Source organism: Cornus florida, unplaced genomic scaffold (assembly GCF_030987335.1).
Source record: "Cornus florida cultivar Cherokee Brave unplaced genomic scaffold, ASM3098733v1 CherokeeBrave_3.0.0_Hap2_Chr01, whole genome shotgun sequence".
In the NCBI taxonomy this organism is placed as follows: Eukaryota; Viridiplantae; Streptophyta; class Magnoliopsida; order Cornales; family Cornaceae; genus Cornus; species Cornus florida.
This window is the reverse complement of record NW_026775571.1, coordinates 106327095-106332480: the sequence shown is the minus strand read 5'-3', so window position 1 is coordinate 106332480 and position 5386 is coordinate 106327095.

The window sequence follows — 5386 nt, the reverse complement described above, 5'->3', positions numbered from 1 at the left end:
CCAACCGTAATCGTGCCAGAAATTTAGCCCAGCAAAGGAATAAGTCAGAATTGGGCTAAGTCTAGAATCCTACGATTTTGTGATTCAAGACCAGATTCAACCGATTCTGGGGCGATTCAAACACTGTTTGCAATTTTTATGTGATTTCGATCGATTGTGTGGGTGGGATCGTAGAATCGTGTGATTCTACGACCCATAATCGCCATTTTCATAACCTTGATAGTGACAAGAGTACTTGTCAGGCTGCCCATTGGAGTTGCACAAAAAAACACATTGTTGTTCGTAGCATTACTCTTCAGACACTATTGTTACAGAATTGGACTAGAGCAAGTACTTCTGTACAATCAGGATATTAATCCTCGAATTGAACAAAAAGCATATTGAACTTGTGTAATATTTAGGAAGCCCGATCTAAAAGACCAGATCCTTCAGAAAAAGAACCAACTTCACAATGTTTAAAATACTGACTTTTTAATGATTTTAAACTTTTGGCTAATTTTAAACTTTTCAGGATACTAATCCTCGAATTGAACAAAAAGCATATTGAACTTGTGTAATATCTAGGAAGCCCGATCTAAAAGACCAGATCCTTCAGAAAAAGAACCAACTTCACCATGTTTAAAATACTGACTTTTTAATGATTTTAAACTTTTGGCTAATTCTAAATGAAAATTTCGAAACTACTCCTCATCATTGCTTACAGTAAATTGGAATTGTCCATCTTAGAAAAAAGAAATATTTGTCCACTTGCCAAACTTCAAACTACTTGGTTGGGAGTAAAAAAAGGCAAACATCATGGGAAAGAAAAACACAAGCTTGTTCTTTTTTTTTTTTTTTTTTTTTTTGGGAAAATAAAGCAAATTTATTAAGAAAGTAAAAATAATTACCATAGTGGGCCTGCTGACTCAACCAAAGGAGAAATACAAAAGCCAAAAATTGGCCCAACAAGGGAAGGCCCAGTTTCAACCTAATAACCGAAATTAACGGCTTGTTTGGCCATTAATTGGGGGTATCAAGGAACAATCCGATGAGTAGCCCTAGCGAAGACGATGATCGGAGAAATTTTCAATCCGGCAGCCTCGGAGGAGGACGACAGCAAGCCGGGGAAAGATTCCAATCTGAGAGGATCTTCCTCAACGTGGCACAGTCTTGCAAGAATCCCAATTTGAGTGTTGCAGTGATAGTTGCTGTGATTCGAGCGAGCACCATTCTTTGAGATGATCTCTTCCCTCTGAAAATTCTTTCATTTTTTTCCTCCCAAGTGTAATAAACCATGGAAGAGAAACATAATTTGCGATGAAGATTTGCTGGGGAGTTCTGTTTCCATTGCGTAGACATCAATTGAATAAGATCTTCCCAGTTAGTGATAGCAGTGAAGAAGTTACACCTGATTTTGATGAATCATCATATAGGAGACACAAAACAACATGTGAGGAATAAATGCTGGTGTGATTCCGATTGTGATTGACATAGAGCACAAAGGTTGATGTGGTTGGACATTGATCTGCTATCAAGGGTAGGTAACCTGAATTGCACAGCTAACCATAGATTGAATTTCATCCTAGGGATTGTAGGAGAAACCCAAACTAGGTTGTGCCAATGGACTACTTGCGAGTGCTCTGTGATGAACAATGCTGTGTGCTTAAAACTGAACTTGCCATTTGGAGAGGTGTGATACCCCCGAATTTCCAAATGCGGGTTGGCCAGGCCCACGCCCGAACACCCGAGGATATCAAAAACGAATCGGCAATATACGAACACAGAGTACAAAAGAATAAAGAAGAATAAATAAAATGCTGACAAGAAACTAAAATGATAATCTAATAATAAACCTCAGAATATATTTCCATTAATTAATAAACTCTTCTGATACAACCGATCCTCCAAAATACAACTCGGGAATCCATACTGTGTGGACCCCTAGAAAATCCAAGCTAAACAAATGACAATAATAACTGCCTAAATCAGGAAACTGAATCATAAAGGAACTCCTATGTAACATCGGAAGAATGAAGTAGACTGATACCCGCTCAGCACGAACAACCTTTACTCCTGACGAACACCTGAAAAATAATGGTGGGTCAGGCCCACAAACAAGTTCTACTCTACTACAGTCCAAGCAGAGATCCGATACACGTATACATCCTAGTCAATCCAACAGTAACTAGTAGTCCGTATATATATATACACACACTAAAGGAACCTCACTAGACTATAGGGTTATCTCAACCTGAGTAGTAGGCAACATTCAAAACGCACATAAAGTGGGCATGAGTACCTAGACCTACCAGGGTACACAACTACACTATATCTAGTTACACATCCCTGGCGATATACGCGCCCTAACCATTGATCCTGAGACTTAAGCTCATATCATGGCACCATACTTATATATATATAATCTAGTAACCATCCTATCCAGTATAAATTAATCCTCCATAAGTCATTCAACTTGTTCAGCTGACCTGACTTGAATATAAGTAGGACTTAACATTTTAGTTAATCCATTTCCTTATATAATAAATTAATCATCCATAAGTCATTCAACTTGTTCAGCTGACCTGACTTAAATATAAGTAGGACTTAACATTTTAGTTAATCCATTCCCTTATATAAAATAGGTAGGACTTAACTAATAAGTTAATTCATCCCTAGAATGCCACTGTCCCATACCGGTGCATTAAACCACACAATCCAACAATTGATGTAACAATTAAGAAAATACATCAAACATTCTATAAATAACTATGATAAATATGATATCAAGTTATCACATAATAGGAATGACTTATTATTTCTTTAAACTTCCTATATCATATGTCCTACACAAACTGAATCTTAGACATGATGATATTTTTATTATACCGTTAAATAAGCATTCTCCGTATCCAATTCATCCTACACATTTAATCTCAATTGCTTAAACATATTAAAAAATTAAATTTATTCGTTTGTTTAAAACATTCGAATAGCAAGCATCATTATGATTGAGTCTATTTAAATTTATTTAAACCCAAACCTAGTTCCTATTTAATGTTCAGGAATTCTAGGCATGTTTCTGTGTTCCATCATTGCATAGATATGAAAAAATACATAATGTAAACATATAAAAATTCACACCAGAAATCAAATCAAAATCATGCATTTATCAATTCATAACACAAGAGCAGATATGAACCAATTTCATAAAACCTATGTTCTAATCCAATTAAACATGCATAATTATTTAATTTTATGTGTTTAATAAATCCTGGAATTTCCTAGGCATGCATAGAAATACGAATCAAAGGGAAAGAGATAGAAGAAGAACTTGCCTTAAACTTTCGGATCGAAAGTTAAACTTCTTCTTCCTTGATCTTCTCTCTACAGAGTTTTTCTCTTCCTTTCTTCCTTCTCTAACTCTCTCTCTCTAGAATATATCACGTGAATATTTCTAACCCCCTTTTACAACCTGTAGCTATATATTTATAGGCTAAATAAAATAACCCTAACCCTTTTCCCAATCCAAGTCAACTTAAAAAAAAATAAAATATTAAAAAGGTAAGTAAAATATGTTACGTATATAATTTATGTATATCTTTATTAAATAAATAAATTATACACATCCCATTATTTATTAATGGATTATCCAATAATACTTAAGTTACCATAATATTATAAAGTAACTTAAAATGTAACACGTATCAAATCTATGTATATTTTTATTATTTAAATATAAAACATATACATCAGATTAAATATTACTACCCAAGTTACCATAAAAGTAATTAATAAATTACTTTCCCTTTTATATATATTAAAAAGGTAAGTAAAATATGTTACGTATATAATTTATGTATATCTTTATTAAATAAATAAATTATACACATCCCATTATTTATTAATGGATTATCCAATAATACTTAAGTTACCATAATATTATAAAGTAACTTAAAATGTAACACGTATCAAATCTATGTATATTTTTATTATTTAAATATAAAACATATACATCAGATTAAATATTACTACCCAAGTTACCATAAAAGTAATTAATAAATTACTTTCCCTTTTATATATATTAAAAAGGTAAGTAAAATTTGTTACGTATATAATTTATGTATATGTTTATTAAATAAATAAATTATACACATTTCATTATTTATTAATAGATTATCCAATAATACTTAAGTTACCATAATATTATAAAGTAACTTAAAACATAACACGTATCAAATCTATGTGTATTTTTATTATTTAAATATAAAACATATACATCAGATTAAATATTACTACCCAAGTTACCATAAAAATAATTAATAAATTACTTTCCTTTTTATATATGTATATAATATATATCTATATATATACATACATTATCCATGGGTAATAATCCATACACATCCAACCTCCTATCCAAGTAATCCATGGGACCCAATTGGTTGGCCCATTACTACTAATCATAACCATAAAAGAAAAATAAAATAAAATAATAAAAGAAAAGAAAACATTTAATTTACAATTAATCAAAACACCATTTAAGCACATAATCTAATTAAACAATTAACACATAGACAAATACAAATAATACATAGACACATAATCAAATAATCAAATAATACCTAATTCAATTAAATACATAAGCAATTAGTCAAATAATTAATTAAATAATTAAAAATACAATTAAAACAAATAAATAAATACCGAGACTATCCTTTTAAAATTAGGGGTATTACAGGAGGCTAGCCATATCTTGCTATCACTTTTTGAAGAACATGGCGAAGGCTGAAGTAATAACTCAGGAATGGCAGATGTAAGACTTGTAGGAAATGACCAAGATGAGTTTTGTATGAAAGTGTCGACTGTAGTTGATTCATTGAACCCTGCATCAGTAAGACTTGTTAGTGGAAAACGATTGCAGAGAGGTCCACCTGAGGACTAGTTATCAAACCAAAATGAGGTCCCTGAGCCATTGCCAATCCTGTGCTTGAAAAGTTGTCTACCAATGTGCCTATGCTGTAAAATCTTCCTCCAACTCCAAGAGCAAGGGTGAGGGAAGTTGATTGTCCAAAAGTTTCTTGACTTGATGAGGTGAACCCTACACCAAGTGATCCAAATTCTGTCATGGTTGTTTGAGTGAAGATCCCAAATATACCTTAGGATGCCAGCTTTGTTTGAAATTTCCAAGTTTGGAATGCCAAGACCCCCTTCCTTCTTAGGTAAACAAACTTTACTCCAAGTAAGTTTTGCTCCTGTGGATTTCATTTCAGTACCTGACCAGAGGAAAGACCTGAATATTTTGTTGAGCTCATTGATTACAGCTTTGGGTAGGATAAAGATGCTTGCCCAGTATACTTGTGTTGAGACCAATACAGCCTTGATAAGTTGGAGTCTGCTTGCATAGGAG